The sequence below is a fragment of the Puma concolor genome, chromosome B3 (assembly GCF_028749965.1).
Source record: "Puma concolor isolate L17-30 chromosome B3, mPumCon1.1.hap2, whole genome shotgun sequence".
NCBI classification, from domain to species: domain Eukaryota; kingdom Metazoa; phylum Chordata; class Mammalia; order Carnivora; family Felidae; genus Puma; species Puma concolor.
In genome coordinates, this window is record NC_141672.1 from 5,793,677 (window position 1) to 5,805,725 (window position 12,049).

General features: G+C 50.3%; 1 protein-coding gene and 1 long non-coding RNA gene across 8 annotated transcripts in view; both read right to left on the reverse strand.

Moving 5' to 3' along the window:
- Window positions 1-12,049, reverse strand: part of WDR25 (WD repeat domain 25) — a 141,923-nt gene that overhangs the window by 124,439 nt on the left and 5,435 nt on the right. The window lies entirely within an intron of this gene.
- LOC147579705 (uncharacterized) lies at window positions 1,351-3,997 on the reverse strand. Its single transcript, XR_015252038.1, has 2 exons — window positions 3,230-3,997; window positions 1,351-1,729 (listed from the first exon to the last, which is right to left on the reverse strand). It is a non-coding gene; the product is annotated as an uncharacterized LOC147579705 (long non-coding RNA).

A 12,049-nucleotide genomic window follows, 5' to 3' on the forward strand; every position in this document is an offset into this window, starting at 1 on the left:
TAGTTAAGCAGAATAGTTGGTTATTACGCAGGCTTTGCAGTGACAGTGCAAATTGGCATAATCCTTTTGGAAAGCAATCTGACGGGAGACGTATCTGGACCCATGAAAACGTACGAGCCTTTGACCCAGCAGTCCTACTTCTGGGAATGAATCCGAAAGAAATAATCCAACAGAAAAGGATTTCATGCATGAAGATAACCACTTCACCATTATCTATAATAGCAAAAATTAGAAACCACCTAAGTGTCCAAGGACGGCTAAGTAAATTACAGTTAATCAACTCGATAGAGCATCATGGAACCAGCACAAATTGACGGCCCTGCAAAGACACAGAGGCGGCTTGGTGGCGCTGCGGCGGGAGAGGCTGGGAGAGAATGTGACGTGGGAGAAGCAGGCTGCAAAAGTGTGTGCGCGCTCTGTGAAAAACACAAGGCCGTACGGACCAGAAATTGGTGGGAGCGTGTTAAAAGGATAATCACAATTGAGGTGTATGTTGGAATTGGGAGACTCGCTGCCGTCGTTTTGGAATGCTATCAAATCACCTTCACGGAGGGGAGAAGGGAGGGCAGAGGGAAGGGGCGGGGGGGGGGCGGGGAGGCAAGGGAGGCTAGGGGCCTCCTGGATCATGTCTTGGTCACACCGTTTGTAAATCTAACCAAGCAGGAGGAGGCAGTGACGCACATCCCCCAGAGCCGCGGCGTGACACCGTTATTAGCAATACGTACAGCCACCTAAAATGAAATTACAGACGCAGATAAAACCGTGCTATTCAAGGCGTCTGCTTGGACCGTTTTACACTCTCTAAAGTTAGCGGGGACTCCAAAAAGCTGCTGTTTATGAGGGTTATTTTCCATCTGTATTTAGCATATTTGAAATCAAAACTGAGAACACTTAAAAATATTAACTTATGTAAACGTGACGCTAGGAAGCCCATTACATGTCAACATAAATAACATGTTTTATGAAAGATAATTACATTTTCCAAGACAAAAAACAAAATTCAGTGAGAAGGCACTCTTGACGTTTCTGCAATCTCCTTAATGGCTGGCTTAATACAAGACAGCTGGGCTCGCAGAGCCGCTTCCGTATTTAATCTATTGTAACAGCACACGTCCCGTAGCCTCTGGAAAACTCCATGTACGCTCATGAGAGGGCGAGAGTGGAAACGGCAAACAACTTCTAGGTGCTATTACGAAAACAATTTTCACCCCCCTGGACCCCATGAAAGGACCCCGAAGACCCCCGAGGGGCTCACAGACCACACTGGAAACCACCGCAATGAGTCATGGCATTAAAACCCGGCTGCAGCAGTACGTGGGGGGAAAGAAGGGTTTAACATTACACGGATAGTTGGAACTCAACCACGTTGCCTTTTATTTTCAAAGACTGGATGGAAATACACCAAAAGTCTACAGTCGTTGCCTCTGGGTGCGGAGATAATGGACAATTTTTTCCTTTATACCTTCCTGTTTTTTCCATAGCATACATGTATTTCTTTCATGGTCAAAAACAACATTTCATTTTTGAGGAAAGGTTGGGGCGGCCGTGGTGCACCCGTGCCCTGCGGAATAAGCTGGATGGGAAGAAGGTCGTTTTAAATCATTAGTAGCCAGCATCAGTGTGGGGGAGCGTCACAAAGCAGGGCTGCTTCTTAATATACCAATCGATCCCTGGCACTGAGCACACATTCATCACGGCGGGCACTGCCTGCCCCGGACCCACAGAAAGCCTGGAAGAGATGACGAGAATTGAAACTGGCTCAAGCTAATCACTGCTAGATGAAGGTCAAATATAGGTGACTATTTATCAGATCTCGAGATGATGGGGGAAGACATGCCACGCTCTAAAACCACAGGACAATTACAAAGGGAAAGGTCCGTGGACCTGACCACAAAAAAAAGTCAGGTTTTCTTTGTAAATAATGATAATAATAATAATGAAACACCAAAACTCAAAATCAAACAACACACCGTAGGGGGTATGGATATGATGACAGATCAATACTGTTCTAGGTAAACTGACAGATAAGAGAAATACTACGACTGCAGGAGATTGATGGACAAGACCCAGGGCCACAGACACTTATTTAGCATTAACTAGGTGCCGGCTCGCTTCTGAAGGAGCTGCACGTAAATGGATTCATTTGGTTCTCACACAAGACACCGCCCGATTAGTGAACGTTTAAAAAAGTTAATAATTCCACCGCTGTCAAGGGGAAGAAGACACGGTCACATTTACACATAAATGATGGCGTGTGTCACGAACGGAAGGCCATGTAGCCACTAAAAAGAACAAAGTAGATCCGTGCACTCGGAGGAAAAGGTGTGCGTGAGACAGGAGTGGAAAAGGCAGCCGGAAGCCACCACAGACAGCAGGACGTCTGCACAGCACGCACAGAGACCCCAGCCCTCTTCCCGCTCAGGTGCTGGAACGGGGGTAGCCGGGGGCGTGAAGAGTCACGTCTGGGATACTGACCAGGCTACTCAAAACACCTAGAGGGGTTCCCATGTGGGGGTCCTGTCCTAAGCACCGGCCGGCTCATCACCCTGCAGCAACCTCCCTGTGGACAGGCCCCATCCACGTGAGTGTGCGTGTGCGTGCACACACACACGCACACAAACCGAGCCTCTGATCAGATCAGTGTTTCCGGGCCTCCTTCCTGAACAGGAATGAGCGGCAGAATGTCCCGCACATGAAACACAGACACCAAAACAAAAGAGAGAAGGAGGTGACAAGGGGCAGAAACATTTTCGAAAACACAGCAAAACTTTCAAAGAACTCCAAGAGCTAAGAAAAGACCTTGTAAATATGCAATAAAAAAAAAAAAATGACATCTTCTTTAAAAAAAGGAACATTCAGAAAACGAGAAACAGCTCTTGGAATGTAAAAATATGATAGATCAGAATAGAACACTTTCCTGAATATAAGTTATACTTCAGTAAAAAAACAGTTTAAGTATATGACAGCAGAAATACAAAAAGGAAAAAAAAAAAGGATTGAAAGAGAAGGTGGAGGAAATCTCCCAGAAAAACAAAACAGAAAAAGGCAGAGAGATCAAAAACTAGAAAGAAAAGAAAGCTAGTAGAAGCTCTATACATCCAGGGACACCCAGACCACCCAAATAATCAGAGTCCCCAGGTTGAAGCCCTTGACAGGCAGCCCAGGGGTACGGCCGTCTCTCTGTGGCCCAAGTTCCATGGGGGGGGGGGGGGGGTCCCTGATGCCTCACCCCGAGTGAGGGAAGACGGGCCTGAAAGCAGCACCAGGAGCCCCGGCCAGGGCCACTTTGTTGCCAGGTGCCTACGGCCATCTGGTCCTCCTGCTTTTCAGCCTGGGTCACAGCACGTGGGGAGGGACTTGAGGCGTGTTCTCTTTGATCTTGTCCCTTCGAGAAACCTGAGGAAGCCTGCTGGAGGGAGGCTGTGTGAAGGCAGGCTTCCGGGGTCCTGGGCTGACACCACTGGCCTCCCTCACATGTACTTCTGACCATACCCCGGTGCCCTCGCCCCTGCACCCCACCCCACTGCCCCCATTCGGGGGTCTCCGTCTGGAAGAGATGCCTGAGCAGAGACAGCAGAAGCTGAGAGGAAAGGCTGGGAGGCTGGACTGACTTACCCACCCCTCCTTTTTAAGGGGTAAAAATACTAGCAGTTTGCAGGGGGGGAATAACCGTCACGTAATTTTTAAATGCTGCTTACAAAAACAAAGTACCTACAGTATAATTAAAACCAGCCGATGCTCATGGGAAAAAAATACTGAAAGGAAAAGCTGCTTACAAAACATTCACAGTTCGGGCGCCTGGGTGGCGCAGTCGGTTGGGCGTCCGACTTCAGCCAGGTCACGATCTCGCGGTCCGTGAGTTCGAGCCCCGCGTCAGGCTCTGGGCTGATGGCTCAGAGCCTGGAGCCTGTTTCCGATTCTGTGTCTCCCTCTCTCTCTGCCCCTCCCCCGTTCATGCTCTGACTCTCTCTGTCCCAAAAATAAATAAACGTTGAAAACAAAAAATTTAAAAAAAAAAAACAAAACATTCACAGTTGTTATGCTTGAGTGGAGGACCTACAATTACATTTTTCATTTCTACTTTTTTTGGATTTTTTCCCAAAACTTGACTACTTTTACGATAAAACTAAGTTCAATCTAAAATAACTTTTTTTTTTTTTTTAATCAAGAGGACAAAGCCATCACTGGGCACTAGATGGGTGCCTTTAAGAGTCTTCTGTGTCCAGGTTTTAAAAGCAGCAAGAAATAATTTACTAGACTGTCTCAATTCCTAACCGGGCCAATTTTGCAATCTGCATTTTTCAATTACATTAAAAGCATTTTCCCAAATTGCTCTATTCTTCCCTTAATGACACCGGATGAGACTGGATGAGGCTGGTTCCCTGAGGACAGAGTCTGCACCTTCACACGGCACTGTTTTCTCCCTGTCAGCATCTGGCAGGCACACGGCCCTGCCCCGGGTACAGTGAACTGTTAAAGTTCAACGGAATGAAGTTTTCAAAGAGCAGACGACACAGTTTGGGTTCTGTCACAGTCTCCTTTGCTTATTCCTCCTGCAACCCAGGGTTTTTTTCTGCAAGGAGAAAGCTTGCAAGGCCCTTCTGGCACGCAAACGGAAAGTGGGAAATGTCTCATGTGTTGGCCTCGGAAACGTTGCAGCTTTCATATGGGGGAGAGGAGTGTCAAAAAAAAAAAAAAAAAAAAAAACACAACAACCTTCACTTCCCACGAAGAGAAGGTTCCAGCTCAGGATCTCACAGCAATTCCCAGAGGCTCGGCAGCCCCGCTGTCGGCCAGCCTGAGGCCCTCACTCCCACCCCTGGGACGACTGAGATGATCATGAACTTTCCCCGGACCGAAAATACACAAAAGGTGGGAAGGGAGAGGAGCAAACGGTGTCCAGAGAGAGAAGCATCGGAACACTTCCTACACGAGGCTCCAAGTCCACATGACCACCTGACCTCACCGTGTGCCCCGGGACCAGTGTGTTCCCCTCTCTGGGCCCCTGTCAAACGAAGACGGACCCAGATGAGCTCTGCACACATACACACGCGCACGCACACGCACCATCCATTCTCTCCTCGCCTTCGCCTAATTACCCTCAGCGCACTGTTAATCATTCACTCCCCAAATACCAAACGCCCACCACCACAGCCCAACCCTCCTCCCCAGCTGTGCGGCTCTCATTTCCAATAGGTTTGCCTCGTGCTTGGAATAAATTGCCAATCATCTGCATAATGCCCCACGACTCCTCACTCTGCACATCAAATCATTCCTCCACCTCATTTTGTAAAATCCATCAAGAATAATTCTTTCAAAACTGAAATAAACCTTCACTCTGGCACTTGAATCCATAAATTCCTTGTCTTTGAGTCTGAGATGTATTACTTTCTACAAAGCACATCTAAGATACCCTAATATAATCAGATCCGCTAACAATGATAAATCAACGGGATCCTGTAATACATAAAAATGCAAATCCAAACCACTGTGGAAATCATCTCTTCTCCTTATGTCCCTTAACAGAACCACAAGACTTTCAAGCTGGGACAGAGCCTGGGCACCACGTGGACAAGGGGCTATGCCTTCCCATCCTTTCTTCTCAGAGGCAAAAGACTCAGAGTGGTTTTGCTCTGACAGCTTCCCATGTTGTTTCTACACTTTGCCAGCTGTGTGACCACGGACAAATCCCTTAACCTCTCTGGGCCTCAGCTCCCTTGTCTGGAAAGTGGGAGTAAGACCAGCCCTTGCTTCATAGGTCTGTGCGAAGAGGAGCTGGAGAGTCGGGAACCATTCCTAGCAGATGACGAGAACTCAGGGATGGTGAGCTCCCTCCGGCCCCTCAATGGCACTCACTGCCAGAGGCCACAGAGCTGGCGAGCAGCACAGTGAGACCCCAACCTGAGCCTTCAGCCTCCAGAACAAAATCCTTTCCTTCACACGCATATGGGAAGGGGGCCTGAGACCCATCTGAGCCTGGTGCCGACCTCGGTGGGTGCCTCCTCCTTGCCCCCAGACTCACTCCTGGGCCTCTTCAGGTGTGAAACCACTCCTCCCAGTGCCGCTGGACGCCCAGACACAACACGCTCCGAGAGCGGGCAGACCGCTGCCCGATTCGCTTTCTTCGATCACATTTTAAACGTGATCAGTTCAGAGACACGGAGCCAGCCCTCCGGTATATGCTTTCCAAATGTGCAGTTCAAGAAAAGGGAGTAGGTACAGGGCGCCTGGGTGGTTTAGTCGGTTAAACATCTGACTTCGGCTCAGGTCATGATGTCACGGTTCGCGGGTTCAAGCCCCACGTCGGCCTCTGTGCTGACAGCTGGGAGCCTGGAGCCTGCTTCGGATTCTGCGTCTCCCTCTCTCTCTGCCCCTCCCCTGCTCATGCTCTGTCTCTCTCTGACTCAAAAATAAATAAAACATTTAAAAAAAAATTTTTTTTAAAGAAAAGGGAGGAGGTAAACAGCTTGGTACAAACAAACCCAAAAACTTTTTGAGTTTTAAAAGTACTGGGGCGCCTGGGTGGCGCAGTCGGTTAAGCGTCCGACTTCAGCCAGGTCACGATCTCGCAGTCCGTGAGTTCGAGCCCCGCGTCGGGCTCTGGGCTGATGGCTCGGAGCCTGGAGCCTGTTTCCGATTCTGTGTCTCCCTCTCTCTCTGCCCCTCCCCCGTTCATGCTCTGTCTCTCTCTGTCCCAAAAATAAATAAACGTTGAAAAAAAATTAAAAAAATAAATAAATAAATAAATAAATAAATAAATAAAAGTACCTGTCTCGGGGCGCCTGGGTGGCGCAGTCGGTTAAGCGTCCGACTTCAGCCGGGTCACGATCTCGCGGTCCGGGAGTTCGAGCCCCGCGTCAGGCTCTGGGCTGACGGCTCAGAGCCTGGAGCCTGTTTCCGATTCTGTGTCTCCCTCTCTCTCTGCCCCTCCCCCGTTCATGCTCTGTCTCTCTCTGTCCCAAAAATAAATAAACGTTGAAAAAAAAAATTAAAAAAAAAAAGTATCTGTCTCAGGAGTACTGACGTTGAAACGCTTGGAAAAACATGTATCTATAGACAGACCATTAAAAGATTCACAAACGCAAGAGTTACATTAAGTCGGAGAATTCTGAGTGACTCATCTTTTTTCTTTTTTCTTTTTCTTTTTTCCCTAATTGATCAATAAAGGACCAGGGGAGTCAGGAAACTGTTTCTTCAGCCCCTCCCATATGCTAGGCACCGAGCTGTATCTCCTCATCTCTTCTACATAGCAACAACCCTAACCAGCAGCCATTCTACCCATTTACCAGTGAGAAAATGGGGGAATCAGAGAGGCAAGGTGATTTTTCCCAAAGTCACCCAGCTACCAAGCACCAGATAGGGAACAGGAACCCAGGAGTCTCTTGTAACAATAGTGCCCAAGGTTTGCCCATCTATTCAGGCTCCGCTCACCACACGCAAAGCCCTTATTAATTAGCGCAAGCCTGGGTATAAATCGAAGCCCATCTTAACTACATTAAGGCGGCAGAAAAGACGACACCTGTGTATAGCCATGTTCACGGCAGTATTGACCATTTCAAAAACTAAAGCAAGTCATGATGGAAAACAACGCAGATATGACAAAGCAAAGTCTGGGATCGGAGACAGTCCTGAAAATACGTTTGGGGAAAGTTTTGAATAAGGCAGGACAATGCCCCTTACAAACAGCACAAAGGATGGTGGTGGGCGGGGGCAGAATCAAACCGGCACATAGTGTGCAGTGAGCCCAGCTCTGTAAACCCACGGGAACGTGGGGGTCCAGACCAGGAGAGGCCCCCAGTGCCAATGAGGCGCCAGCTCGGGGTTAGGATCAGCCACGGTTGCTGTGTTTGCCTTCGCTCCTCATGTTCTCTGCACCTTCAAAGTTTTTCACAATAAGCTTTCATTACGTTTGCGATCCGAAATGGAAAGGTTTAACTATCATAGGGAAGCCTGTTATCGAAAGAATTCCTAAAGCAAACCATTTTGTAAAACAAACGAACACCTAATTCATACATTTTACTTAAAATCCTTCTGTGCTTCAGAACTCCAGGATTTCGATGCATGGACGGTGGTCCCTGGAAGCAGGAAACATGTCATGGGCCTTTGAGAATTCATCCGGTGCCTAGCAGAGGGCTCCGCGTACGGGGCCGACAGTGGGGGCTGCCTGTGTTCGGCTGCAGCAGGCCATGTCTGTACTTCTTCCAAGGGCTTCAAAGTCTCAATTCTACCTTTACGTGCGGTGGGTATTCAAACGTGTCGAGCCAAATGAGGACACAGGGAAATGAAAAGAGTATATAAAAGGGTATCCGTGCTGGGATTACAACTGTGAGAAACAGATGCTACATACAAGGGCAGGAAGGGATCATCAGGAAAGAAAACAGAGCATCAGTGCGGAGTTATGAGTCATTGTTTTATTTTACTTAATTTCTCCAGCTGTAAATTTTTCAAAACCAATATAAGCATATTTTACAGCTCACAGAACATTTAGAACATATTAAAATAAGTATCTTTCCACTGTAATGTACCCAATTGAAATTTATGAATTCCAAAGCTACATTTTAAGGAGACGAAGGAACTGTAGCACTCCACGCTCTTTAGATTAATCAGATGGATTGTGTTGTTTTTCTCTTGATCAGAAAAGAAGTCATATTTCAGTAAATGTTACCTTGAATCAAGGATTCTTTCACATTCTAGAAGCTTGAGTGAGCTTATATTAAGTCTTACTGTGCCCCCTAGTGGCGAATAAAATCTATGCACTTCAGAGAAAATCCTTCCCCAAAGGCTGGAAATAAAATCCAAGAAAAATGTTTTCAGTCTTCACTGATCACTTAACATGTACAAAACTCTGTGCCAGGTGCTAAAGATAATATATAAATGGGTCTGGCACGGTTCCCACGTTCAAGAAGCTTAAAATCTACAAGGTGTAGCAGATCTGGTTCATGGCTACACGGGCAGAAAGAGACACCACGACGTGGTAAGGAAGGGACAAGACTCCCGGGGGGGGGAGCAAACTCGGCAGCATGCGGCAAGTGCCTACTATGATGTGCCAGGCGCCGCCCCACAGAGCTCACGTCCAGAGTTCATCTTTTCTTCACAAAAAGCCAGCGAGGCACGCAGAATTATCTTGTCTCCACTTTGCATTACGTCGGCTGAGGTTCGGAAAAGTAACTTGCCCAAGATCACGGAGCCAGTCAGCGGCAGCAGGATTCAAACCGAAGTGCTGTGACCCTGGCCCCCAAGCTCTTCCCTCCTTCCTGATGCAGGGGAGCTCAAGAAGGCGCTCTGGCAGACATGAACCGAAAGACGAAAGGCGCCCTAGGAAGGGAGCACAGAGCTGGGGCGTACCCTGTCACAGCACCTCTTCTAACCCTTTCCCCACCGCACCTCCCGTCTGCTCTCCACCCGGGACCGGGCCGTAAGAAGCCAGGACTCCCCCCTGCGCCCACAGCCCCGTTCCCACTCGACACTCGGCATCCACACCCCCTCCACCCCGTGGGCCCCCAAGGTCGACCGCGCCACGCAGCCCCAACACTAGGGGTGGGGAGAACACCATCCTGCCTGGGGCTGCACACCAGCTCCACGCAACAGACGACTCCCTTCTCGGGTTCCAGCCCTGCCTGCACCTGGTCCCCAGTCGGTTTTCCCGTGCCGGCTCCTCCAGCCCCTGCCACACATTCGTCACGCTAACAAGTTGCTCAAAATCAGTTTGCCAAATAACTCTGTCACTGAACGCTGTCAAATGTCTTAAAGCAGAGAGGATCCTGGCCTGCCCATTTGCATGTACGGCTTTTAAAAGCCCTGCTTTTTCAAGACCCACACGAAGAAGAGGGGAAGAAGAGACACCGACTCCAGCAGCCATGACGACAACCGCACTGGCCCCGCCAAGGGCAGTTCCACAGCAAACGGCCCGGACCCAGGTCTCAGTGAATCACCCCAAGCAAGGCTTTTCTACCGCAGTCCCTCGGCCCGGGCGCCTGAGCAGCTTCCCAAGCTGGGCCAACTGCGCCCCCTTCTGGTCACGAGGTGTCACAGCTGGTTGGCTGACACGGCGTCCCCCACAGGGGGCGGGGCGGGGAACGGGACAGAACATCCCCAGTGCACAGAACCTGGCACACTCATCTAGTCCACAAACACTCACTACACGACAGAACAAACAAAACAGCCCAAATCAATGGTTTCACTCAGACGCGTTCCATTTAAAAACTAGAGTGGGGATGCCTCTGCTTAGAAAACCTCAACTTGGGCAAAAGTGATCCAAGCGGGGCCCACGGGGCCCCTCGCTGATGCCACATACAGACCGGTCCCCACAGGACTCCAAGCCCACCCCTCCCATCAGCAGATACGACCCCTCGGGTGGGCGGGCAGGTGGCAGGTATCCTCTGGACCTGCTGCCCTAAATCCCTCCACCCGTCTCTGCCCACAGCAACCTCCTAATGAGCCGCCACCTCCTCCAGCCCGTGCTGCCAAACATCTGCCAGACCGCCCCCTCCCCCCAAGGTCCTAGAAGGGGGCCGCCCGTGCCCCTCGGGTGGCCCACCCGTAGCCACACTCCCTCCACAAACTGCACCATGCGCCTGGCATTAGACAGGGGGCTGCAGACACATGTGCCTGGGCACGTGTCCCATCTCAGAAGTGTAGGTCTCATAGACTCGTGTGATCGGGGGGGAAACAGACTCTGAGAGGTTAAGTGTGTTGCCCAAGGTCATATAGCTGACCCTGAGCCCAGACCACTGTGACTCCAGCCAGACACGGTCTGGCACCACACAGGCCCACACGAGCCCGCCAGAAACCCCCCAGATGTGCTTTGGACGAAAGAGACAAGTCTGCACTTGGCCCCCCACGGGCGCAGCCTCTCAGGAAGGAGCGCTGAGAAGCCCCAGCAGCCTGGGATTGAACCAAGCCTGTTACAGGGCACACTGGGGACACCAGAAGCCTCCTGAGCCCCCACCCCCACAGGAAAAGCACCAAAGACCCGAGTGTAAAGTCCCTGGGCTTCAGACCGAAGGAAGAGCGCGGCACTGTCCCCAAACGACTCTGTTAGCCCCGCCAGAAGAGAACACAGGTAAGTGGGCTCATGACCCAAACTGGTCACTCAAAAATGACAACGATACCCATCGATTTAGCTTATTTCAAAGCCTCACTGTCCTTAGGTTTCCTTTCTTCATTTCAGAAAATGCCTCCTAGGAGAAAAGCTCAAAACGTAATTTGCAAGCACAATGTCCTGGGCAGGATGGTTCCAGAACAGTAAGAAAATAGAGGGAGGAAGCTGACACTCACCGAGCACCTGGAGGGGTACCTAGCTCTGCGACAGGGTTTTGTAAGTGTTTCGCTCACCTGGTCACATGACACAGGTATGACTGTGCCCTTTACAGAGGAGACACCAGACCGGAAGTGGGGCCAGCCAACCAGCCGACCAGGTGCTCTGTAGCAAGACTGGATCTGAAGCCATGTTCCCTCAACTCCAAAGCCATTTTCTTTCCAGGAAGCATTCGTTCAGCTCGTACTTATGTGGCACCTATTGCATACAGGTGACTTCCTAGGTGCTGCTGAGAGTGAGGGGGAGGGGCTGGAGACAGGTCAGAGGTGCGACGCACCCGCCGCACGACATACCTGAGTACGTGGGGTCTGCTCGCTGGAAGTCTACGTGATGTCAGGAGCTTTTAAGATAAGTAACAACGAGGGTCACCCGGGGGCTCAGTCGGCTGAGTGTCCGACTTCGGCTCAGGTCATGATCTCGTGGTTCCCGAGTTCGAGCCCCGTGTCAAGCTCTGTGCTGACAGCTGGGAGCCTGGAGTCTGCTTCGGATTCTGTGTCTCCCCCTCTCTCTCTGCCCCTCCCCCGCTCATGCTCTGTCTCTCTCTCTCTCTCAAGAATAAATAAACATTGGGGCGCCTGGGTGGCGCAGTCGGTTAAGCGTCCGACTTCAGCCAGGTCACGATCTCGCGGTCCGCGAGTTCGAGCCCCGCGTCGGGCTCTGGGCTGATGGCTCAGAGCCTGGAGCCTGTTTCCGATTCTGTGTCTCCCTCTCTCTCTGCCCCTCCCCCGTTCA